Below are 27,503 nucleotides of genomic sequence, written 5' to 3' on the forward strand. Positions count from 1 at the left end.
GGTGCCTTTGGCCAATCATGGCTCAGGGGCTAAGTCCATGCCCCATACTATATATGGCTGCTTACACGGCAGCCGTATGTAGTGTGTATTGGTAGAGAGAGATTAGGCAGGTTAGCTAGTGTATTGTGCGTTCAGTTAGTGTAGTGCAGTGTATAATACAGTGTAGTGCAGTCAGTATAAACAACAGTGTAATGCAGTCAGTGTATATAGCACAATATACAATACAATGTAGTGCAGTCAGTGTATATAACACAGTTTAGTGCAGTGTTAATAGCACAGTGTAGTGCGGTGTGAATAACAGTGTAACGGTGCTACTGAAGTGTTGGTTTGTACAACACTTCTGTGTCACCATTGATCCCATTTATTTTTTGCAGTATCAAGTGCTGTTGCTGCATTATTAGTACTCCCCCATCTGTGTTGCAGGTGTTATTCCTTCTGCGTCAGCACAGCAGTGGCGCAGTAGCACTAAGAATATTTAGGGCATAATTGCTGTCCCCCCCTTCTGTGTCACAGGTGTTTTTTTTTTTTTTTGACACAGAAAGAGAAACACCTGTGACTCAGAAAAAGAAACAGCAATTATGGAGACTTTTTTTTTTTTTTTTTTTGACACAGAAAGAGAAAGTCTCCATAATTGCTGTTTCTTCTTCTGAGTCGCAGGTGTTTTTTTGGCCTCTTAATTTCTTTACATTTATTTTATTTTTGTTTTGTTTTTGTAGCGGCAGTGAAAAAAAAATTCTCCACAATTGCTGCACCCTTATTTTCTTTATTAAAAAACAAAGAAAGGTTTATAGTGCACCAAGCACAAAAGTATTGCACCCAGGCACCATATTTCCACCCCTCACTCTATAGCAAAAAGTTATAAAAATCCCCCCAAAAATCCCCATTATGTCCGAAAGGCCAACAAGAAGAGGCAGATGCTCACAGGCCACTAAAAGAGGTCAAGCAGTCTGTGTCTACAGAGAAAAGTGGTGGTCGCGGACATGGTGCATCCCCTGCAGGCGAGGCACACTTGTCCTTTTTTTCCACTGCTGGCCGTGTTATTGAGCCACAACATTGAGCCACTAGCTGCCAGGGGAAGAACTCCTAGCTGCCAGGGGAAGAACTCCTCCAGTGAGAGTGGGGGGGCAGCAAAGGGAAAGGAAAGACAGATTCTGGTGGTAGGGGACACAATTCTTAGAAGGACAGAGAGGGCAATCTGTAACCAGGACCTGAAGCGCCGAACAGTATGTTGTCTACCGGGCGCTCGGGTTCGGCACATCACGGATCTTGTGGACAGATTACTGGGAGGGGCTGGGGAAGACCCGGCTGTCATGGTGCACGTTGGCACCAATGACAAAGTCAGAGGCAGATGGAGTGTCCTAAAGAATGATTTTAGGGACTTAGGAGCTAAATTGAGGAAAAGGACCTCCAAGGTAGTGTTCTCAGGAATACTACCGGTACATCGAGCCACACCAGAGAGGCAGAGGGAGATTAGGGAAGTAAACAAGTGGCTGAAGAGCTGGTGTAGTAAGGAGGGGTTTGGGTTCCTGGAGGACTGGGCCGACTTCTCAGTCGGTAACCGGTACTATAGAAGGGACGGACTGCACCTAAATGAGGAGGGTGCAGATCTGCTGGGAATGAAGATGGCCAAAAAGTTAGAGGGGTTTTTAAAGTAGGCGATGGGGGGGAGGGTCCAGAGACAGTGATAGCCAGCGCGGAAGATATTCCAGAGGGTAGTATTGGGGGCATTAGTGGTAGGTTAACCAAAGCACAAAAACACAAGGTGAGTATAGTAGCAAGTCCAAGTTGCAATCTTGAAACACCCAATACGAGGACAATATGCGACCGGTCTAAACTATGTGGCATGTTCACCAATGCCAGGAGCCTGGCGGACAAGATGGGTGAACTAGAGATACTGTTGTACAAGGAGGATTTGGATTTTGTGGGAATTTCAGAGACCTGGTTCAACAGCTCTCATGATTGGCTGGCAAACATTCAAGGGTATACCCTATACCGCAAGGACAGAGAGGGTAAAAAAGGGGGAGGGTGTCACGGAACGCCCCACACCCGGCTTGAGTGCTTCCGTCAGTATACCGCTTCCTAAGTTCTGGAACACGAGTCCAATGGATCTGGCTATAGGAACCCCCAAGAACTAGACAACACCAGTCTTGGAGTACATCAGAACTACCTTTATTTTGAGATCTCACAGACCTTTATACAGCAGGGATGACTCAAAGCTAACCTAATTAACATGACCTAATTTACTACAAAATGTACCCAGACCAGATGACAGTCTTGTGGGCACCGAGCTTCACACATTAATACAATTAACAATACAAACAACAATCTCCCCCCTCCTCAGCCTAGACCATTCGTCTATTAGCCAGTGCTGGTGGCTAATGTGATCAGCTCTCTCAATTAACATAAACACATGTTGATAACACCAGCATCTCCTCACAGGATGTGTCCCAACAGAATGAATCAGTCTTATCAGCAGGGGGCTGCTGGAGGAATCCCCCCTCCCTCTTCAGGGACACAAATCTACAGTAAGGAGTCCCCATACAATATATACATGACTGAGTCCGATTAATACAGTTCAGACTGGATTTCTCATTCACCTCAAATGCTAGGGCCCATAATCGGTGGGCAACAGGCTTGCATACAGTCCTCTCCAACAGCCTCTGCTCCGGCCAGGTCCGTGACATTTCTCCCCTTTTGGCAGGAGACTAACACAGGAGGAGACCCCAGACGGGTTGACTCCGAAGTTAGTCCATAGTTCCAGTCCTCTACTGCCTGTACCCACACAGTACCCCAAACAAATTATTCCAAACAGTGTATTACTCACCCAGCCATCCTCTGCCTCTCTCAGAGAACATATCTGCCGCTGGGGAGAGGCCCGGACTGGCCCTTCTCCCTGGAATCCTTTCTGCCGCTGGAGAGAAGACAGGGGGACTGGGCTCACTCCATCCTGCTGTTGGGGATCTGGGCCGACTGCCCAGCATCCCTGGGGTATACAGGTGGGGACTGAAGCCCCATCAACCGACACCAGATCAAGCTGCAGTTGTGAGGTGATGACTGCATTCTCTCCTTGGATCCTGATCTGCAGCTCGCGATAGACTGCCACCTCCTCACCTTGGGCCTCCACAATTGCTGCAGGTGTGGGGCAGAGGTCTTGGACCCTCTGTCCGGTTGCCAGCACTTCTGCTGGGGGTTTGCCAGGTGGTTCCTCCTCTACAGAAACGTCTATTAAATCCCCAGTCTCTGGAATTGGTAAAAGTGTGGGACAGAGGTCTTGGACCCTCTGTTCAGTTACCAGATCTTCAGCTGGAGAAGTTTGTTTTAACTCCATAGATGCTGCTGGCAGAAAATCACATGTCCCTGTCAGTGTTGTGGGAGAAAGGCTGACTACCTCTTCTCTCAGGAAGGCTGAAGCCACTGTTGGTGCTGGGCAGAACACAGTGAACTTTGGCCCTGATAGCAGCTCTTCTGCTGGAGGCTCATCAGGTTGTTCTTCCTCAGCAGAAAAGTCTATTAAATCCTCTACCTCTATAACTGGTGTCTGTGGATAGAGGTTCACCATCTCCTGTCCGTGGAACTCAGAAGATGCCATCAGTGCTGAGCAGAGCACAGTGAAGTTTGGCCCTAATCCCAACTCTTCTGCTGGGGGCTCACCCGATGGTTCTTCCTCAGCAGAAAAGTCTATCAAATCCCCTGTCTCTGCAACTGGTGTCTGGGGATGGAGGTTCACCATCTCCTGTCCATGGAACCCAGAAGATGTTATCAGTGCTGGGCAGAGGTTAGCAGAGCTCTGCCCTGTTGTCAGCACTTCAGTTTTGGGGATGGCAATCTCCAGATTTTCCACTGCAGATTCTCTGGCATGCTGCTGGACAGGCACATTCCTCCATCCAAGATCATCCCATGCAGAAACAGGATCATCAAGGTCAGTCAGCACTTGCTGCATCCGCCATAAGACCTCCGCCTCCATAGCTGTGGGGGCAGGTTGGCAAAGCACACTATCGCTCTGCCACATTGCCGACTCTTCAGCCAGGATTTCAGGGCTGTCAGCTGGTATTTCCTGATAGTCCCAGGCAAAGGGAGCCCAGCCCTGGCACTGAGCAATGTCTAGCAGCCGTCTGTAGGCGATCTCTAGCTCCCATTCCTGAACGGCCAGAAACTCCAAATCTTCCTGTGCCCAGTGCACTTCCGAAATGTTCAGTAGCCCTTCTCTGAAATCCATGATTTCGTCCACCCGCCGCTCCAAATCACTCCCAAAGTTAGGGTCCCCTGTCAGCTTCACAAACAACAGTCCCAAGCCGCCGTAGCTTAAGCCTTCCGTTGGGCTGTCATCCGCTATCCAGGGACATGCTTGAGATACATGCCACCGGAGGGCTCTGTAGCTCTCATCCAGCTTCATCTCTGCCCAGACCAGCCTGCTTAATTCAGCTGTCTGCTTCTTGTGTGGTTTTTCTCCCAAAAACCGCACCCGCAGTCCGTACTGCGACCAGTACCTTTCCTCGATGGAGGGGAGAACTTTTCCCTGGTGTCGCTGCTCACGGGCTAGCGCTTCCTTCCAGAGTTTGCAGCGAATAGAATCACACCATCCCAGCAGGACCTGCTCCGATACTGGTCCTCTGTGCTGTATCTGCATCTCTCGCAACCTCCTTCTGAATTCGTCATCCATGGCGGCTGGTATCTGTACCTCTCCTCTTCTGCTATCTGGACCTTGGATCCAGATGGAAGTTTGGATGTCCCAGACTTCAGGAAGCTATCCCACCGCTGCCACCAATGTCACGGAACGCCCCACACTCCGCTTGAGTGCTTCCGTCAGTATACCGCTTCCTAAGTTCTGGAACACGAGTCCAATGGATCTGGCTATAGGAACCCCCAAGAACTAGACAACACCAGTCTTGGAGTACATCAGAACTACCTTTATTTTGAGATCTCACAGACCTTTATACAGCAGGGATGACTCAAAGCTAACCTAATTAACATGACCTAATTTACTACAAAATGTACCCAGACCAGATGACAGTCTTGTGGGCACCGAGCTTCACACATTAATACAATTAACAATACAAACAACAATCTCCCCCCTCCTCAGCCTAGACCATTCGTCTATTAGCCAGTGCTGGTGGCTAATGTGATCAGCTCTCTCAATTAACATAAACACATGTTGATAACACCAGCATCTCCTCACAGGATGTGTCCCAACAGAATGAATCAGTCTTATCAGCAGGGGGCTGCTGGAGGAATCCCCCCTCCCTCTTCAGGGACACAAATCTACAGTAAGGAGTCCCCATACAATATATACATGACTGAGTCCAATTAATACAGTTCAGACTGGATTTCTCATTCACCTCAAATGCTAGGGCCCATAATCGGTGGGCAACAGGCTTGCATACAGTCCTCTCCAACAGCCTCTGCTCCGGCCAGGTCCGTGACAGAGGGGTATGCCTATATATCAAGAATAATGTACAAGTGAATGTGAGAGATGACATCACTGAGGGGGCTAGAGAGGAGGTGGAATCTTTATGGGTAGAGCTCCAAAGGGATGAAGCTAAGGGGAAAATAATACTGGGAGTATGCTATAGGCCCCCTAACCTGAGGGAGGAAGTGGAGACGGATCTCCTATCACAAATTGGATTAGCAGCAAGGATGGGAAGTGTTATCATAATGGGGGATTTTAATTATCCAGACATAGACTGGGCGGAGGGAACCGTGCATTCATTTAAGGCTCGCCAGTTCCTTAGTGTCTTGCAGGACAATTTTATGGGTCAGATGGTAGACGCACCAACTAGAAATAAAACATTACTAGATCTACTGATTACCAACAATACAGACCTGATAACAGATGTGGAAATACGGGGCAATTTAGGTAACAGCGATCACAGGTCAATTAGTTTCAGTATAAATCACACAAATAGGAGACATGAAGGGAACACAAAGACACTGAATTTCAAAAGAGCCAACTTCCCTAAACTACAAACCTTGCTAAAAGGCATAAATTGGGATAAAATATTAGGAACAAAGAATACGGAGGAGAGATGGGTTTGCTTTAAGAGCATATTAAATAAGGGCATTAGCCAATGTATCCCATTGGGTAATAAATTTAAAAGAGCGAACAAACATCCTGGATGGCTTAACTCCAATGTAAAAATGCATATAAAAGCAAAGGTTGAGGGATCATCCACAGCATTCAGAATTTATAAAGAATGCAATAAGAAATGTAAGGGTGCAATTAGGATGGCTAAGATAGAACATGAAAGACACATAGCGGAGGAGAGCAAAAAAAATCCCAAGAAATTCTTTAAGTATGTAAACAGTAAAAAAGGGAGGACAGACCATATTGGCCCCATAAAGAATGAGGAAGGACATCTGGTTACAAAGGATGGGGAGATGGCAAAGGTATTGAATTTATTCTTCTCCTCAGTCTTCACGAGTGAATCGGGGGGCTTCAGTAACCAAAACTGCAGTGTTTATCCTCATGACACAACACAGGAAGCACCTACATGGTTAACAGAGGACGGAATTAAAATTAGACTTGAGAAACTTAACATTAATAAATCACCGGGACCAGATGGCTTGCATCCAAGGGTATTTAGGGAACTCAGTCAGGTGATTGCCAGACCGTTGTTCCTAATTTTTACAGACAGTCTATTGACTGGAATGGTACCAGCTGATTGGAGAAAAGCCAATGAAGCACCAATATTTAAAAAGGGCCCAAAAAACATCCCTGGGAATTACAGACCAGTTAGCCTAACATCAATAGTATGTAAACACTTGGAGGGGATGATAAGGGACTATATACAAGATTTTAGTAATAAGAATGATATCATTAGCAGTAATCAGCATGGATTCACGAAGAATCATTCTTGCCAAACCAATCTATTAACCTTCTATGAGGAGGTGAGTTGCCATCTAGATAAAGGAAGGCCCGTAGACGTGGTGTATCTGGATTTTGCAAAAGCATTTGACACAGTTCCCCATAAACGTTTACTGTACAAAATAAGGTGCGTTGGCATGGACCATAGGTTGAGTACATGGATTGAAAACTGGCTACAAGGGCGTGTTCAGAGGGTGGTGATAAATGGGGAGTACTCAGAATGGTCAGGGGTGGGTAGTGGGGTTCCCCAGGGTTCTGTGCTGGGACCAATCCTATTTAATTTGTTCATAAACGACCGGGAGGATGGGATAAACAGTTCAATCTCTGTATTTGCAGACGATACTAAGCTAAGCAGGGCAATAACTTCTCCGCAGGATGTGGAAATCTTGCAAAAAGACCTGAACAAATTAATGGGGTGGGCGACTACATGGCAAATGAGGTTCAATGTAGAAAAATGTAAAATAATGCATTTGGGTGGCAAAAATATGAATGCAATCTATACACTGGGGGGAGAACCTCTGGGGGAATCTAGGATGGAAAAGGACCTGGGGGTCCTAGTGGATGATAGGCTCAGCAATGGCATGCAATGCCAAGCTGCTGCTAATAAAGCAAACAGAATATTGGCATGCATTAAAAGGGGGATCAACTGCAGAGATAAAACGATAATTCTCCCGCTCTACAAGACTCTGGTCTGCCCGCACCTGGAGTATGCTGTCCAGTTCTGGGCACCAGTCCTCAGGAGGGACGTACTGGAAATGGAGCGAGTACAAAGAAGGGCAACAAAGCTAATAAAGGGTCTGGAGGATCTTAGTTATGAGGAAAGGTTGCGAGCACTGAACTTATTCTCTCTGGAGAAGAGACGCTTGAGAGGGGATAAGATTTCAATTTACAAATAGCACCTGGAGTATGCTGTCCAGTTCTGGGCACCAGTCCTCAGGAGGGACGTACTGGAAATGGAGCGAGTACAAAGAAGGGCAACAAAGCTAATAAAGGGTCTGGAGGATCTTAGTTATGAGGAAAGGTTGCGAGCACTGAACTTATTCTCTCTGGAGAAGAGACGCTTGAGAGGGGATAAGATTTCAATTTACAAATACTGTACTGGTGACCCCACAATAGGGATAAAACTTTTTCGCAGAAGAGAGTTTAATAAGACTCATGGCCACTCATTACAATTAGAAGAAAAGAGGTTTAACCTTAAACTACGTAGAGGGTTCTTTACTGTAAGAGCGGCAAGGATGTGGAATTCCCTTCCACAGGCGGTGGTCTCAGCGGGGAGCATTGATAGCTTCAAGAAACTATTAGATAATCACCTGAATGACCGCAATATACAGGGATATGTAATGTAATACTGACACCTAATCACACACATAGGTTGGACTTGATGGACTTGTGTCTTTTTTCAACCTCACCTACTATGTAACTATGTAACATGTAGAAGAGTTGGTGGAGTGGATAACTAAGCCATCCTCATCCTCTGTCACCAGGCCCATACTAGTGTGCCTTCCACTGCAGCTGCCAAAGCGGCCTATTCCACTGGCTCCTTGTCCACAGCTACTCCATCTTTAGCCCCACCATCATGCACGGGGGAGTCACCTGAATTATTCGATCATAGTGTCAGTTACATGCTGCTGGAGGATGCGCAGCAATTTGAATACTCCAATGCTGGTTCCTAGGTTGCAGAAGGGAGTAACATGAGCCTAGAGAGAGGGGGTGCCAGTGACAGACAAGAAACTAGCAGTCATGTTCCCCCAGCTGCAGCATACTACCAAGTTTGCTCCAGTGAGGAGGGAGGGGATGATAAGGTCACTGACTGTACTTGGGTGCCTGAGAGAACAGAGAAGGAAAGTGAGGTTGTGGCACAACTCCAATGAGGCAGGATGTCATCCAGGGGCAGGCTTAAGGGCAGCCACCCTATTGCATCACAGGTGAAGGGCACTGTTGACTCCCCACTGACTTCCAAAAGTTCATTGATGTGGGCTTTTTTCAAAACATGTGCAGCAGACCGCAGCGTTGCTGTTTGCAATCTGAAGCAGATCAAGTGTGGCCAGAACACTAGCAGCTTGGGCACCACATGCTTGACAAGACACATGACAACCTGCCATGCAGTCCCTTGGCAACAGCACCTAAGAGACCCACATCATAAAAAAATGCAAACTTCTCCTTGCTCTTTATCTGGGATTTCTACCCCTTCTATACCTCAAGTCTTCTCAAAAACCTCCACCGAGAGGAATGATGGTATATAAATGGATGCCACAGGTACTTGCACCCAATCTGCTAGCAGTACACCACCTCTTGATTTCACCAGGCAAAATTTCACTACCCCAGTTGCTGAACCGTAAAAAAAAAAAAAAAAAAAAAAAACAAACTCTCCCAACCATCCACATGCTCAGCGTCTATGTTAGCTTGGCCAAATTGCGAGCACTACAACTGCTGTGTTTTCATCTGGTAGACTCTGCCCCCTTTCATGAATTTGTGGAATGTGCTGTACCACAGTGGCAAGTTCCAAAAACAAATTTTCAGGTAAGGCCATTCCAGGTCTGTACCATGTGGAAGGCAATGTTTTGGCCTCGTTGGACAGGGCATTCAGCAGCAGGGTTCACATTACTGCTGACTCATGGCCCAGCAGGCATGATCAGGGACGTTACATTTCCTTCACAGCGCACTGGGTAACTCTGCTGGCAGCTGGGAAGGATGCAAGACAGGGTTCAGTGCTGGAGCTTGTTCCGTCACCACGCTTCCAAAAAGATGGTGATTCCACCACATCTGTCTGCTCCACCCCTCCTCTTCTGCTATGGCCTCTTCTGCTGAATTGTCTTCTGAACCAGAAGTGCTCCCTGAGTGTCCAAGGGGCTACGCAAGCAGTCAGGCTAAAAGATACCATGCAGTGCTTGTTCTGTCTAGGGGACAGGAGCCACACTGGGGCAGAGATTTTGTCAGCTCAGGAGCCAGGAATGGTTGTATGTGACAATGGGCACCAACCTTCTCTCCACCCTCCGACAGGGACACTTGACACTTGACACATGTTTCATGCTTGGCATATGTTCTGAATTTGGTGGTGCAGCATTTCTTGAACAGGTATCCAGGCTTACAAGATCTTCTGAGGCAGGCCAAAAAAATTCTATGGCCATTTCCAGCGGTCATACAATACCAATACTTGGCTGGCTGACATTCAATGGGAATTCAACCTGCCCACCAACCGCCTCTTTTGTGACATGCCCACCAGGTGGAACTCAACATTGGCAATGCTGCAGCAGCTGTACATGCAGCAGAGGGCCATCAATGAGTACCTGTGTGAGTATGGCACAAGGACAGGCCCAGGGGGGCTTTGCTTCTTTTCGCCACATCAGTGGCTACTGATTAAGGATGCATAGGCTACTATCCTGTCACCATTTGAGGAGGCCACAAGGATGGCGAGCTGTGACATGGCATGCATCAGTGACACTGTCAAGAGGGACAGTGTCATTGATGCATGCATTGTCACTAGACAATACACTAGAGAGTCTTCCTGCATGAGCACTTGCTTTGTGGAATCATGGACAGGGCACTTGAGTCAGAACAGTGAGAGGAAGAGGACTTTCTTTCCTCTCAAGGCCCCCCTTTATGCAAATATCATTCCTGTGGGGTTGACAAACACACAGGAGGAGAATTGGATGTAGCATGGATGTAGAGGATAACAAAGCAGTTTTTAAGGGTTGGTTTTCAGTAGGGTTGCACCTATACCGGTACTAGTATTTACAGGAGTACTTGTAAATGCTCAGATGCCTAATCCAATAACTGGGCAGTAAGCCTCTTCTTCTCCTCTCCCTCCTGTGGCTTTCAGCTGCTTTATTGAAACTTATACAGGGAGATCAGTGCTTGTAACTGCCCCACCGATCATCCCCTGACTGTCCTCTGTAGACATGTGCACTGCCGAAAAATGTGTTAATTTTCATTTAATTTGTTTTTTTTGTTTTTTGGAAAGTCGAAAATTCATAAATTTGAAAAATTTGTAATTCGTAAATCCTAAATTCTTAAATTTGAAAATCCGAAAAGAAAAGGAAAATCCAAAAGAATTAAAATCCAAAAATTTGAAATAACTATTAAAATTATGGGTATTGGAATTTCCTTTCAAATTTGGCTGTTAGTGAACGTAACAAATACAAATTTATCTGAAGTTACGAATGATCCGAAATAATGAATGTCGCATCTAAACAAATGGAACAAAATATTATAATTTTATTATTAATAAATTTGTTACGTTCCATTTGTTTAGATACGGCATTCTTTATTACGGATAATTCGTAACTTCGGATAAATTTGTATTCATTGCGTTCACTAACAGCCAAATTTGAAAGGAAGTTCCAATACCTATAATTTAATAATTAGTAATAGTTAAGTTATTATTAGTTCTAATTTCAGATTTTCAAATTTTCGTTTTTTTTTTATTTTCATTCTTATTTTTGGATTTCCAAATACTCGGGTTTTCAAATTTGGGAATATTCAGAAAAATTTGGAAATTTGAAAATTCTGAAATTTGGATATTGCTGAATTAACAAATTCGTCTAAAAAACGAATTCGGAACTAAAGGAATTGCACATGTCTAGTCCCCGTGTCCTCCACTGTGTGATTCTAAGGTCCCCATGTCCTACACTCCCCCTCCATGTCCTCCTTCATGCCTCCTCCCTGCTCCCCCTCTGGTTCCCCCCTGCCCAAGATCTGTCAGGATGAAGAGTGAAGGAAGGAGACAATCACTGACTGTCCATTCATAACTGAGCAGACTAAACTGTCTCAGTTTATTAATGGAGAGGAGCCTCTGTCTCCTCCCCATTCATCTTCAGCTGAGCTGGCAGAGAAAGGGACTGTGGAATCTGTGTCCTCAGTCCCCTTCCCTGTTTTAAAGGGGAGATGTCAGACGTCTAGACCCCTAATATATCACTAAAGCACCCCCCCCCCAACAGGGTTGATAAAAAAAAAAATTAAAAGGAAAAATTGTAATAAATATTTAAAAGTAAAATTGTAATAAAAAATTTAAAAAAAAAAAAAACAAAAAAAACAAAAAAAAAAAAAAAACACTGACACTGTCCACCCCCCCCCCCCCCAAAAAAAGAAAAGAAAAAAAAAAAAAGTGTATCGTAATAGGTATTGGCAAGTACTTGAAAAAAAAAAAAGTACCGATACTTGTACGTGGTCTTAAAAAAGTAGTATTGGTGCAATCCTAGTTTTCAGTCCACAAAAACCCAAGCAGTTGTAAGTGGCTGGGAGGAGGTAGTTCCTGACAATGTCATCCGTAGTGATCCAGAGGATTCAGAATCTCATGTCTCTTCAAACTTACTCTGCATGAGCTCCCTGATTCTGCAAAGCCTGCAAAAGGACCAGAGGATTTGTGGTATCAAGGAGAGGGATCATTACTGGCTGGCAACCCTTCTTGATCGACGTTAATTTTTAACAGCTGGGCCCATTCCTGCCCCCACAAGAGTAAGAAGAGTTTCACACTGAGGCGGTGAGAGAGTGTCGGTGGTAAAGTGTTGCTGGTTTTAGTGGCACTTTACCTTCGTTTTAGCTGCGCTTTTCAGCCTCTAGTGGGCCACTTTAAACCCCCGTTAGCGGCTGAAGAAGGGGTTAACCACTTCAAGACCGCCGCGCGACGATGTAGTCCAAACTTTGAATGGGCATATTGTTGTTATGGCAGCAGCTAGCTGCCATAACCCCGGTATCCCCGTTTTTGTGCGGCGGCCGGCTGTCAGATAAAAGTGGCGGGAGAGGGCCCCCCCGCCGCGATCCAGAGCCATCGGTAGCGGCGGAGGCGATAGTTTCCTCCTCCGTGGTTTGTCTGGAGATGAGTGAGGCCAAGATGGAGCTCACTCGTCTCCATGACACTGCTGGGCGGAAGCGACGTCAAAACGTCACTTCCGTCCACGCCTCTTAAAAGGCACATTTTCTCAAAATGTCATTTTTCTAAATGACTTTTTTTTTTTTTTATTGCATTTTAGTGTAAATATGAGATCTGAGGTCTTTTTGACCCCAGATCTCATATTTAAGAGGTCCTGCCATGCTTTTTTCTATTGCAAGGGATGTTTACATTCCTTGTAATAGGAATAAAAGTGACACCATTTTTTTTTTTTAAAAACAGTGTAAAAATAAATAAAATATTGTAAAATAAATAATAAAAAAAAAATTTTTTTTTAAACCCCCCTGTCCCGACGAGCTCGCGCGCAGAAGCGAACGCATACGCGAGTAGCGCCTGCATATGAAAACGGTGGTCAAACCACACATGTGAGGTATTGCAGCGACCGGTAGAGCGAGAGCAATAATTCTAGCCCTAGACCTCCTCTGTACCGCAAAATATGCAACCTGTAGAATTTTTTAAACGTCGCCTATGGAGATTTGAGGGTAAAAGTTTGACGCCATTCCACGAGCGGGCATAATTTTCAAGTGTGACATGTTGGGTATCAATTTACTTGGCTTAACATTATATTTAACAATATAAAAAAATTGGGCTAACTTTACTGTTGTCTTATTTTTTTATTCAAAAAAGTGAATTTTTTCCAAAAAAAGTGCGCTTAAGACCGCTGCGCAAATACGGTGCAAAAAAAGTATTGCAATGACCACCATTTTATTCTCTAGGGTGTTAGAAGAAAAACCATATATAATGTTTGGGGGTTCTAAGTAATTTTCTAGCAGAAAAACCTGTTTTAAACATGTAAACAGCTAAAATCCAAAACGAGGCTGGTCCTTAAGTGGTTAATACCGCCCATGTAGCGCCGCTGTCGAATCGCTTTGCAGGCACTTTGGCAGCAGTGCCCATTCATTTCAAGGGGCAGGGGCATTTTAGGAGCGAAGTATACACCTCTCCTAAACCACCCCAAAGATGCTGCTTGCAGGACTTTAACGTCCCGCAAGCGCAAAACTCCAGTGTGAAAGCAATCGAGCATTCACACTGGAGTGACAGTAGAGGCACTTTACAGGAGCTTTGCAGGCGCTATTTTTATTACAGTGCTAGGGGTGAAGTGTTCAGGCACCACCAGCACCCAAGGTCCAATCTTTCTGCACCTGTGACAGGTGCATGTAATTTCTTTTTTTTTCTAATTTTTAACAGCAGGGCCCTGCGCCCAACAAGAGTAACTGAGGAGTTACAGTGTACAGGCACCACTTTGGCCTGAACATTGCCCATTCAGGTACTCACCTAACACCCAAATTTTGCGGGCACTTAGTGGGATGTTCCTCCGCCGAGTGCACAGTCAATAGGTTGTTAAGACTTTCCCACTGAGAGCTAAGAAAAAAAAAAAAAAAAGTATAAATATATATTTATATATATATATATATATATATATATATATATATATATATATATATATATATATATATATATGAGAGAAAAAAAAAGGGTGTGGGGACCCTTTGGGTCTGGTATGGATTTTAACCACTTCCCTACCGACACATTGTAAAATGACACCAGCAGGAACACTCCCTCCCTTCTGCAGCCCATCAGAGTACCCAAGTACCTATTTCCAGCCCATTAGAGTACCCGAGTACCTATCTGCAGCCAATCAGAGTACCCAAGTAATTATATGCAGCCCATGCCTCAGAGTATACGTTGGGGTGTTTTCTTTCCAAATCCCATAAGTTTGTGGGTAATTCCTTGTATCCCACATTGCCGTCATTTTTTTTTTTATCAGCCTTTTTTTGTGATCACTTTTATTGTATCAGTGTCTGTCTATTGACCTTTTATCATTAAAATTATTTTGGTTAGACCTGCACCATTGGAGTCCTCCTCCCTTTTTTACATGATTATCCTTTGGAGCCTATGCAGGAATATTTTGGGAGATAAAATATGAGAAAAACTCAAGCGCTGACGTGGTTAAAAAATTACTGCTGCGGAAACCAAATGGTTAATATGAGATGGTCAAATATAGCTGCAACTAAAATAAGTGATGAAATCAATAAATGGTAAATTAGTTGCACTCATATTATCCTTATATTCCCATTATAATTAGTGAAAGGTAATCAAAAAATACTTCTAAAAACACCTCCAAATGTTCTTAATCTGAAAATCCTTATAAAGTTTAAAGTGGAATATAAATCAAGCTTATCCCACCATTATAAACGTGATGTGCTCATAAAAAATGCATAAGTGATAAAACTTACTATAATGTGCACGTGCTCTAAACCATATCTGCTACTTTTAAAAGGAATATAAAATATATCTAAATAAGTGTATACCGTGCCACTTGAAACTTCCAAAATATAAATAAATACAAATGTGCAAAGATTATACAAAATATCTTCCTTTTCCTAAATCCTTCATATAAAAAGTGCTCACAGTTCATCAGGTGTTTGTAACCAAACCAGTGTCAGTTATATTTAGTGCCGGTTCACACAGGGGCGGCACGACTTGCAGGTCGCCTCAGCGAGGCGACCTGCAAACGACTTCCGAGGCAACTTGCAAAACGACTTCTGCATAGAAGTCTATGCAAGTCGCCCCCAAAGTAGTACAGGAACCTTTTTCTAAGTCGGAGCGACGCAAGTCGCTCCTATTAGAACAGTTCCGTAGCACAGAACGGGAGGCGACTTGTCAGGCGACTAGGTCGCCTGACAAGTCGCCCCTGTGTGAACCGAGCCTAAGGAGAGTATGTGAGTGAAACATCTTTAATCTGACATATAGTAACCAATGAGTGTTTAATCTCTGCGCAATGGATACATAAATTCTCTCTTTACATGTCCGGGATGTGAGTGGAGGAGCGATTATAATTAAAGAAGAAGTGAAAGAAGTAAAAGTAAAAAAACTTGTTTGACACCATTTTGGTTTCAATATTGTCACAATATAACTGACACTGATTGGTCTGGTTACAAACACCTGATGAACTGTGAGCACTTTATATGAAGGATTTAGGAAAAGGAAGATATTTTGTATAATCTTTGCACATTTGTATTTATTTATATTTTGGAAGTTTCAAGTGGTATGGTATACACTTATTTAGATATATTTTATATTCCTTTTAAAAGTAGCAGATATGGTTTAGAGCACGTGCATATTATAGTAAGTTTTATCACTTATGCATTTTTTATGAGCACATCACGTTTATAATGGTGGGATAAGCTTGATTTATATTCCACTTTAAACTTTATAATGATTTTCAGATTAAGAGCATTTGGAGGTGTTTAGAAGTATTTTTTGATTACCTTTCACTAATTATAATGGGAATATGAGGATAATATGAGCGCAACGAATTACTTTACCAAAAATTTTGGGAGATGATTGCCTGGCTGTAGAGTACCTGTTGAATCCATGGACCGAGAGCTGAGGACATCGCTTTGAACCTGTTCCATTCTTCTGTGTCCAGTACCTGAGCAGCATCCGATCCACACTCTATAGGATCCCAAGCATGTTTGACCCCTTTGTCGTATGACACTTGGGGTCCACCATAGCTGGTAAGAGTATTTATTTACCTCTGAAGTGTCACCGAAAATGACTACAGACAAGCCTTTCAATACTTCCTTATAATTGAAGACACCCCCACGGGAAGAACACATTATTCTACACCTTTGTGGACTTTACGTTACACACACTTACTGTGTTGCATACAGTTTTGTTGATCTACATTTTGTTTTATTACATTTGTTTCGAGTTTTCACTTTATGATTCACTTCACATTTCCTCATTAGCGCTACACTGTCACTTTACCATTTTTGTGCGTAATTCCACTGCCCTGGTGCTCTAGGATCTTCAAAAGTGTGATAGGTAGGAATGAAATTAGATGTGTAATTGATGGTCCTAGAATGCCTGATGGTGCTATCTGCATGTTGGGCCTCACTATGTGGCCAGGCTGTGAAAATGTCTCACACAGGCGGTATTGCCATACTAAGGAGGAGTAGCAGAATGCATTATGGGGTGCAATTGGAAGTATGCATATGCTATGTGTGAGAAATAACTTGATATTATGACAATTTTGTGTAAAAAAATAAATAACTTCTTAAATTTTCCCAAGAATTGTGGGGAAAAAAAAAAAAAAACTCACCATGCCCCTTACTAAATGCCTTGGACTGTCTACTTTCCAAAAAGGGGTCATTTAGGGGTACTTGTACTTTACGGACATTTAATGGCCTCAAGAAATGATGAGGCTGTCAGTACATCAGGTGTGATCAAATTGTTATAATTTGCACCATAGTTTGTAGACTCTAACTTTCACGCAGACTAATTATCCACTAATTTTACTTTTTTTTTTAAAAAGATATGTAGCAGTATTAATTTTGGCCCAAATTTATGAACAAAAATCACTTATTTGCAAAATGTTATATTAGAAACAAAAAAAAACAAAAAAAAAAAAAACAAAAAAAGGAAGAGCTGTGCCCCCCCCCCCCCCAAAAAAAAAAATCCAAAAGACACTTATCCGGGCATGTAGCCCTGCTTGCCAGGAAAGGGGGGGGGTGAGTGAGCCTCCTGAACCATACCAGGCCGCTTGCCCTCAACAAGGGGAGGGTGCTTTGGGGAGCCCCCAAAGCACCTTGTCCCCTTGTTGATGGGGACAAGGGCCTCTTCGACAACCCTGGGCTGTGGTTGTCAGGGTCTGTGGGTGATGGGGGCTTATCACATTCTGGAAGCCCCCTTTAACAAGGGTGCCCCCAGATCCCAGCCCCCCCATGTGAATGGCTACAAGCTACATCATACCCCTACTCATTCATCAAAAAAGTGTCAAAATTAAGAAACACAGTAAACAGTTTTTGACAAAAAAACAAATCATGGGGACAAGGTTCTTTGGGGTGGGGGGGCACAAATCCCCCCTGCCCCCACCCCCCATGTTGAGGGCATGTGGCCTGGTATGATTCAGGAGGGGAGAGGCTCGCTCGTTGTCGTCTTTTCCTGACCTGCATGCTTGGATAAGTGTCCAGTATGGATTTTGGGAGGGAACCCTTGCCACTTTTTTTTTAAATCTGTATTGCCAGGAGTCGGAAATACAATACAGCTGCGAGCAAGTTTAAATTACATTTTTTTCTTTAGAAATATCATTGCTGCAGCATGTTCTATACATTGCACAGATGCGCCACTTTAGAGGCAGACTAAGGGGACCCTTCAGGCACAACATTTAAAGGAATATTTTTTTATTGTTTCACTTTAAGCATCATTAAAATCATTGCTCTTTACAAAGCTATAGTTTTAAAAACAGTTTTTTTTTGCATTGCTACATGTCCCCCAGGGCAGTACCCGAGTGCCCATATACTTTATGGCAATAACTTGCATATAAGCCTTTAAAATGAGGACTTATGATTTTCCATGTTCGTGTCCCATAGACATGGCGTTCACATGTTCGCTAGAACTTTTTGCCTGTTCGAGTTGTTCTGGTACAAACAGAATTAGGTGGTGTTTGGCCCATCCCTACTCACCATGAACACCAACATTTCCACAATAAAAGCATTCTATTCATAATACTCTTTACTTTTCTTGTTAAGTAATGTTTCCACCACTTTAATCACCTTGGTTGGGGGATACAAGAATAAAAGACATTTCACACCGATGGACGCTAATGCCCCGTACACACGGTCGGATTTTCCAACGGAAAAAGTGCGATCGGAGCGTGTTGTCGGAAATTCCAACCATGTGTGGGCTCCATCGGACATTTTCCGACACAAAAAGTTTGAGAGCAGGCTATAAAATTTTCTGACAACAAAATCCGATCGTGTCAATTCCGACCGTGTGTGGACAATTCCGACGCACAAAGTCCCATGCATGCTCAGAAGAAATTTTGAAATGGAACAGCTCGGTCTGGTAAAATTAGCGTTCGGAATGGATAGAGCACTTTCGTCACGCAGCGCTGCAATGTAAAAAATGGTTTAAAACAGCGCACTCTCTTCTTCTTTATAATGTGAGAAGAATGAAGTAGTTTTGCTGCTCATATTCACACAGAGTTCTCACAAACTTCTTTCTTTATTATTTATTGTGATTCCCACAATATATTTTGATTTGTCACATCTGACCAAATTTGTTTTTTGTTGTTTTTTTTGTTTTGTATTTTTTTCAAGGCTGATGTTTTTTTTTTTTGTTTTTTTTTTAATTGGTTTTACTCCATAATATTTGTGTGTGTGTGTGTTTTGTGTGTCAAGTTACCACAACACCATTATTATCTTGTATTATTTAATCTCAAGGAGGTTGCTTGGTGTTGGTGTCCCTTGTTAATTTCACATTGTATTTTTGAAATGTACCTGCCTCCTCACAAACTGTCCCTTTTGAAGGAAAACACACATAGGCGAGTATAATTGAACCAAAAATTCCTTTATTAAGGGCTCAGAACCAAACAAAGAGGGAGGCAATGCTGGATAAACATCATAAATTGGCGAAGCCTTGGACCCCCAGGGCACACATCAATTATTTTACAGCAAAATTGGTGGCCTGAGGAGTCCATATATAAGGGAATGCAATCTGGTCCAGAAGTCCCAGAGATCAGGAAAGCAGCAGATGACATCTGTGTCCCCAGGCTGTGGTACTACAAGAGGCTGCATCTTTTGCCAGATCAGACTGAACCCAGGTCATCACTCTCTGGTCTTCCTTCCACGCTTCCTTCCTGGCTGTGGCTCTGGTGTTGGAGATGTGGCAGGAGGAGTAGGACCTGGAGGAGGAGGACTATGTGTGAGGTCACAAATGTGGGTAGCACATGTTATTTGGCCCCTCAACCCCTTATTGAGAGCTTCCAAAATTAAGAACTCACACAGGAGTCGTTGGCCCTCCTCCATCTGCATCATTTTGCAAGCAGTTATGCCAGCAAAGTCCTCCTCCACAGTGCAGGGGGTTCTCAGGGCCTCTGTAGCCTTCCAAAAGAGGCCTATGGCAGCCTCCTCCAGGTTACTCCTCTTCCTGACACTTTTTCTTTGAAGGTGTGGGGGAGGGACCTGGATATCAGGCAGCTTGCTTGGCCCGGCCACCTCCTGGCTGAGACTTCCCTGTGTATCAAAAAGGAACATGGTTTTAGTTTTTGCTTCATCAATCACAATCATAAATTAGCAATCCAAACTAACATCTATTTAACATCATTAATGGGACAACCAGCAATATTTAGAAGAATGCTATACCTGGCTCAATCTGGGCTCCTCCACATGTTGCTGCCTGGAAGGCCCAGGTTGGGCGTCAACAGCCTCAGCTGAGGGGCAGGGAAGAAGCATGGAAGAAAGAGTGGAGAGTGCTGGCCTGGGTTCAGTCTGACCTGCCAGAAAACGCAGCCTGTCATAGTACCACAGCCTGGGGACATAAATGTCATCAGTAGCTCCTGATCTCTGGGAATCTTGGACCTTCTTGTGCTCCCTTAGATAAGTGCTCCTCAGGCCAACAATTAGGATCTTCAAATAGGTGATGTCTGCCGTGGGGATCACCGTCTTCAAATTCAAACAAATTATCCAGCGCTGCCTTCCTCTTTGTTTGGTTCTTATAATCAGGGGGGGTTTATCTGCCATAGACAGGGCAGCTCCCTGAACATATCAATGAAGATTGGCATAAAGTCCTTATCTTTGAAGATATCCATTTTCACTGCAAGACACAACACAAGACTAATGTCACCTAATGTCAGCCTAAAGTCTTCTAAACTTGTGCAAATACAGGCCTCAATTTAGAAGCAGTATAGGCCCAATGTTAAATCTTACCTTCGCAATCATGATCGGTGCCTCCGTTACTCCTTCCTCTGCTCACAGATCGTATGTACTACTCACGCGTGTTATGCTTTATAGACACTGCGCATGCGTGAAACTCCGCCTGCCCCTGACGTTCTTTCTAGTCTATTCCCCGCCCCTTCTCGTTCGGCGCAGTGGGGGGAAGAGCACATGGCAGAGTCAGAGCAGGTGTCTGATAATTACACCAACGAGGAGGAGGAGGAGGAAAGCCCAGAGGCAGAAACGTCCCGATCCAGAAGGAGAAGATTTAAGGCCTCAAATATGTCCTTTGTGGAGATGGTCGACATCCTGAAGAGGGCCGACTATGATGGGAAGTATGGACCTTACCCCAACCCCAATGTCAGAAAGGCCAAGATCATGGTGAAAGTGGTCAAGAGTCTGCACCGGAATTTCTGGGTACGACGATCGAAAGATCAGCTCAGGAAGCTGTGGTCGGACCGCAAATTAAGAGAGCACGAGCAGTACAGAAAGATCCAGAGAGTGCTGCAAAAAAGTAAGTAGTTGTGCTGTGTTCCTATTCTTCATGTTTATTACGTTCGTTCTGCTCTATGTGCTTTTCTTAACTGTTATCCAGTTTAAAATGGCAACTTTCATGTTCATGGGCACATTATTCGTTCGTATAAAACATTGTTCGATCGGCATAGAAAACACCATTGTTTTGGCCATATGCATTTGCCCACATTTTTTATGGCCTACTTGTCTGCAAATAATTTGGTTGTGTAGATGGGTTTGTAACTAGAATGAAATGCAAACTAGATTCTGTGTAAGGAGAGGACACTCAGTAGCTGTTTACACATCTGGATGCTGGAGCTCTAGTGTGGGACACAAGAACACCCTTTTTATTAGGGGGCCCACACAGGTGCTCCAGTGTATACTATAGGGGTGTCTCCATCTGTAAAGCTTGTACAAAACAGGTAAAGTATTGAAGCTTGACAAAGGACAATAAAAATTCTACATCTTGGAACTCTGCCAAAATAGACAATTGTACCCCACTTCCAAGCAATGTTTCATATTCCCATTTCTGCCATGAAATATCTGTGTGCTAAGTATACCTATTTTTTTTTTTTTACATAGGGGATAAGAGACTCGGAGGACACCCCTCATCCGAAGAGACCACAGACCCCCCACCTCTGGAAGAAGGGGAAATCCACCCAAGCCAAGCAGAGCAGGAGGAGGAAGACATGGTGGCAATTGGCACCACAACAGATGAGTGTCTGTGACCACAGGCTCAGGTAAGAGATGGATGCTGGCATATTTATAGTACATGGTGTGTTTTTGTTTCTATCTTTTTAGGTGATCGTGATGTTGTGGATCTAGGGCATTTCACCTTGGAAAGCGCACAGATCCTGATCGAGGAGATCATGAGGTGTAATAGGGACTTGGAAAACATCGAGAAAAACCATCATATATATATATATATATACACATATACACACACATACACATACACAATCCCTATTTTTTTGCGCTTTGTGACCTTTTTTTTACCATTTTTTGACATATTTGCAAAAAGCCACATTTTGAAGAGGCACGCAGTGTGTCAACATGTGCTATCTGCCATCACGGGAAATCAATGGACGCATTTTGGGAGTGCAACCCCTTCCTCAATAATAAAGTAGCTGTGAGGAAGGGGTTGCACCCACAAAACACATCCCTTGATCCCCCATGATAGCAGCTAGCACATGTTAACATTCGGCAATTGGTGTGCATCTTCAAAATTTGGCTTTTCTTGAGGTGACTTCACCCCATCTGAATGCAATATCAAACACAGTTTGTAAATACTCATGTCTGATATTGCCTTCAAGTTCTACCAAATGTGAACTTTGTAAGTTCAAGATTTGTGTCTTTCTTGTTTGTTTTAAATGTGCCTGTTTTATCTTAAATGGACATTTCTACTTTTTCTAATGTGACCCCAAAATTTTATATACAAACATGTTGGTTTGTTTTAAAAACCTTTTCTAAATTCACATGTGATTGTGCTGGTATTAAAAAGATTGTTAATCAAGAAAGTGTGGATTATTATGTGAACGCTCCAAAACTTTTGTTGTGTTCTAATTGGCGTTTTCAGTGACAATAGGGGTTATTTCGTAAGGGAAAATCCACTTTGCACTACAAGTGCAGTTTCAAGTGCACTTGTAGTGCAAAGTGTCTTTGCCTTTAGTAAATAACACCCAACAATGCTTTGTAATGTTACACAATCACTCCATTTTCAGGACTCACCACATTTCTGTCAGGGTCAGCTAAAAGAAACACAAGCAGTAAATGTCACCAAAGATTTTAGTAGTTAAATTCATTTTTTTATTTGAAAAAGGTTTCAGACATTGTCTGGCATATTGATAGCCCCCCTATCCGCAAAGTATTCAAGGTATCCTAGACGGACATCACGGGCACTCAGGGGGGGGGCAAGCCAGGACGGCCACTTTCAAGCGCCGTCAGGGTTGGTTCATTTTGAATTCCAGCCTCAGGCCCAACTGAGCCAGCATAGTTGGCAGAATGTTGCCGTAAAAAGTTGTGTAGAACACAGCACGCCAGGATGATATGAATTCGTTAACCCATGATGGGACCCTGCATGGCTCCATCCTCCATTGTGGGCGTGCATTATCCCATCAAGAGGCCTTAGAGACCCCATACACCCAGTATCTACACTCAATCTGATGTAATTCTTGGCACTTCCCATTTCTTCTATTTATTGGTTTGGGCGGGGTTGCTTCATACTGTAGCATACGTAGTACCTTTACTCAATTTGATGTAAATTTTGGTACCTCTTATCCATTGTTCCATGTTGCAGCATACTTTTCCTTGGAATATGGATCGTTTTGCCCTTCCTCTCACCACACATCCCGGTTCTATATAGGACCAGGGATCATGTGATCATGAGAGGCTTATTTCTATCTCATTATCTACAATGCACATACCATACATATGCATTTATATATATGGATGACATACACTCTCTAATATAAGTGATTGGAAATATTCCACACCCCATACGGTGCATAAAATAGCAGGGTCGGTACACACCGTATCTACACTCCACTAAGAATAGGAATTGTTTGTTCTTTTTTCCACATATCCTGATCCATATAGGAACAGGAACTATATGGCTACTAGAGGTTGTCCCCTTTTATCCCTTACCTCACATCACGCATTTCACTCACAATATATTCTTGTATGTATGGGGGACATACCCCCTAATATTTAATTAGTTATTCATTTTTTATAGGGTGTACACTATAGTATTAGCCTTTTAAGCACGATGATCTCTTCGCACAATAAACCATAAAATAACCTATATTTTTATATTCTTTATTACATTTTTTTAGGGGTGTTAGCACATATGGTAATAGTGCTCCGGCCAGCTATTATTATATATGGGCAAATGGGATGCTGTTGTAAGATATATAGTGTATATATGAAGAAATGTGTGTATATTTTTTTTGTAATATGTATTTTTCCTCGCTTGGTGCTTGCTAGCTACTACACCCTTGGTAGGTGTGCCTTGACACATGCATATGTGTGGCTAACATACCAAAAGTATTCTTGTTCTGGTTTTACATGGTAATATCTGACAACACTTTTTATCTTGGTGTATGCAATACCACTACCCTACCAGCAGGGGGAGTTTCCTACCTTTAAACAATATCTGTGTGTATATATCTATGACACTGATATGGGGGAGAGTGCTACCATGGCGTCCACTATAATAATTTATTAATTTATTGACTATGTCACAGATCCTAAATTTAGTTTCTCCCGGGGAATACTCTTTGACGGGATACATGTCTATCCGATTACCAAGGGAATCTGCATGTCATTGCTCCTATTGGCTGCCTATGTTCAAGTGGGCGGGAGAGGCATGGACGCTCTCTCTACATAAGACGTAGTGTGTATTAGCGTGGCACCGTCGCTGAGGATGTCAATGACGAAACGCATACGACGGAGCCACGCACACTACGTCACTTCCGTGTTTACAAGTGGGTGGAACGCAGTTGAAACGCACAGCTGCCGGCATCCCCCATCTTTGTACACGTTTGTTTTTATTGGCTTTTTATTTGTTTTCTACCTGTTGGGAACCAATGTCATCCTTTCTCATGTGTACAACCGGTTAGGAACATACGGCATCTGGATGTTTATAATGAAATGAAACAGACGTTTTTTTTAATCCTACTACACTATGGGAGCTCTTTTTTCATTGTTTGGTGTATGAGGGCATAACTGCATCTACTAACCAACCAGAACACATCCGGGACATCCATCGCAGACACCAGGGAGCAGTGATCTCCATATAAAGCACTACATGCCTATTACCCCTGCAGGGGTGCTTGGATTCGGTGAGTAGGAAGTCTGAAGGGGGAGCACAGAAGTCACCTGGAAACATCTTTAAGCACTAAAGTCACCCTGCTGATGTTCTAGTTTAATGCAGATAATTGCCTATGGGACTATTACATACCAATCTGATTTGCATATTACAGCATACTTTTGGCCTTAAGCCTCACTGCCTGATTTGCATTGTGCCCGCTTGGCTGATTGTTTGTGTTTGATCCATTTATTTATATAGATGTGATAGCATATACTGGTGCATGTATATTGAGGTCTCTCTGTCTACATATTGTACTTAGTCAGCCTATACGCTTACCAGTCTTTCCCTTACCACACACCATTACACACCTAAAAATTTTAGCCTAGGTATCTAGGCGTTTATCTACATCTATCCCACCTTAACCATTGTGTAATAATATCTCACATCTTTAGATGGTATGGGCATTGGTGTGTAACCGTCTATTGCATTATAATAACCTCTGTGGATTTTTTTCCCCTATTATACAGCAGTATTTAGGTTTTTTTCCAGGTAGCGCCAACCACCCCAATTTTTTCACTCTATATTACGTTATCGGAGTACTCCCTGTGAGTGCTCAGTTTAGGGAAGGCAGCAACCTGTTCTCTTACGATATAGACTTATCCTAAGTGCATTTTTTCCATTTATTATTACCTATGATTCAGATTGTACTCCGCCATATGTATGGGTGTAAGAAATAGGCGGAACCGGCTGGCCATGATTCCAAACGTGTTCTCCACCACTCGTCTGGCTCTGGCCAGCCGGTAATTAAAAACCCTCTGGTCTGGGGTGAGGGTCCTCATCGGGAATGGCTGCATAAGATGGTCCCCCAGTGCAAACGCTTCATCTGCAACGAAGACGAATGGGAGTTCTTCCACGTTGTCTTCCGGAGGTGGCAAGTCCAAGCTGCCATTCTGGAGACGCCTGTAGAACTCAGTCTGGGCGATGACTCACCATCTGACATCTGGCCATTCTTCCCCACGTCCACATACAGGAACTCGTAAGTAGCCGACACCACCGCCAACATCACAATACTATTGAACCCCTTATTAGTTGTAAAAGTATGACCCCGAGTTGGGTGGTGGGACGATGTGGACGTGTTTCTCATCAATTACCCCTCCGCAGTTAGGAAACTCCCACCGCTGGGCAAAGTGGGAGGCCACAGTCTGCCATTCCTGTGGCGTGGAAGGAAACTGTGGAGTCAAACAAGAAAAAAAAAAAAAAGTCATTTTGCACATAAACAGAGAAAGCAGATTAGACACAAACATTCTTGGCCAACATCAAGATACCATTTATTTGAGGGAGTTTTTAAAGACCAAGGTATAAGGTACACCTATCAGTTTCCCCCTCCCCCACCCCCTCTCATGGGCCATTTCTAACATTATAGGGGGGGAGACTCTTGGACAAGTAACCCTCTCCAGTTCATTGAGAGATGAATGCCTAAATAATGGGTTTTACTTTGGCCAGCCCCTCCTTAGTTACACTATTGGCAGCCCACTGGACAGGTAAGAAGTGTCATAATACAAAGATATAAATACACATTGTACACATTTGGACATTCTGCTATTACCTATCAAGATAATAATAGTATAGAAAAACTTTAAACAGTACCATTTGAACGTATACAGGCAGGCCCTTGCACTACATGCTTTGGGGAATTCATCCATAAATCTGACCACAAAAGAGATGGGTATAGTGTGTATGGGTTTGGCAAAGTCAGCAGATAGATGATTGAGGATAGAGAATTGGTATCAGCTGACTTAGCAGTGGGAGGGTTCCAAATGATTGGGGGACCCCCCCAAAAAAAGCCTCTGGCACTCCGCCTGAATTTAAAGCACAAATCACATTTAAAAAAATTTTAGGGGGTGTTTGGGGTAAAGCACTACTATGGAGCTGATAAAATACATGAGGTGAATATAAGGCCAGGAGACCATGCTGGGGAGGTTAGTGAAGGCAAATATGTATGAAGGACAAAAAATAATTACAGAAAAATCCAGCATGCATGAGAACAAAGGGGACATTCACAGCATATTACAATCATGGTAATTTGGGAATGAGGAAAGAAATACAATATATTAGTAAACATTAAATACAATAAAATGTGATATTAAAGGATAAAAATCTTACCTTAATATACTCCTTCTGCAGGACCTGTATGATGGCAGAACAGGTCTCTGGGATAATGATCTCCAGAGCCTGGGGGGAGATGCCTGTTGAGAACTTCAAGTCCTGCAGGCTTCTCCCCGTCGCCAAGTACCGCAGGGTGGCGACTAGCCTCTGCTCTGGAGTCATGGCTTGCCTCATGCAGGTATCCTGCCTGCTGATATAGGGGGTCAGCAAAGCCAACAAACGGTGAAATACGGGGTCCGTCATCCGGAGAAAGTTCCTGAAATTATCAGGATTATTCTCACGGATCTCACGGAGCAAAGGCATATGACAGAACTGGTCACGCTGAAGCAACCAATTCTTGGTCCATGAACTCCTCCCACCCTGTTCATGGACTGAACTTGTGTCAAGGTCAGGACCCCAACACCAAGCCCCCGCACAGCACAAACTCTACGAGGAGTACGTATACGCAACATGGCTAGAAAATGGTCGGCTGCTCAGAACGAATTAACAGAACGCACTGAAGAACAGCAAGGCCTGTGAAGAGCGACCTGAAAAACAGTAACGAAT

Source organism: Aquarana catesbeiana, linkage group LG07 (assembly GCF_042186555.1).
Source record: "Aquarana catesbeiana isolate 2022-GZ linkage group LG07, ASM4218655v1, whole genome shotgun sequence".
NCBI classification, from domain to species: Eukaryota; Metazoa; Chordata; class Amphibia; order Anura; family Ranidae; genus Aquarana; species Aquarana catesbeiana.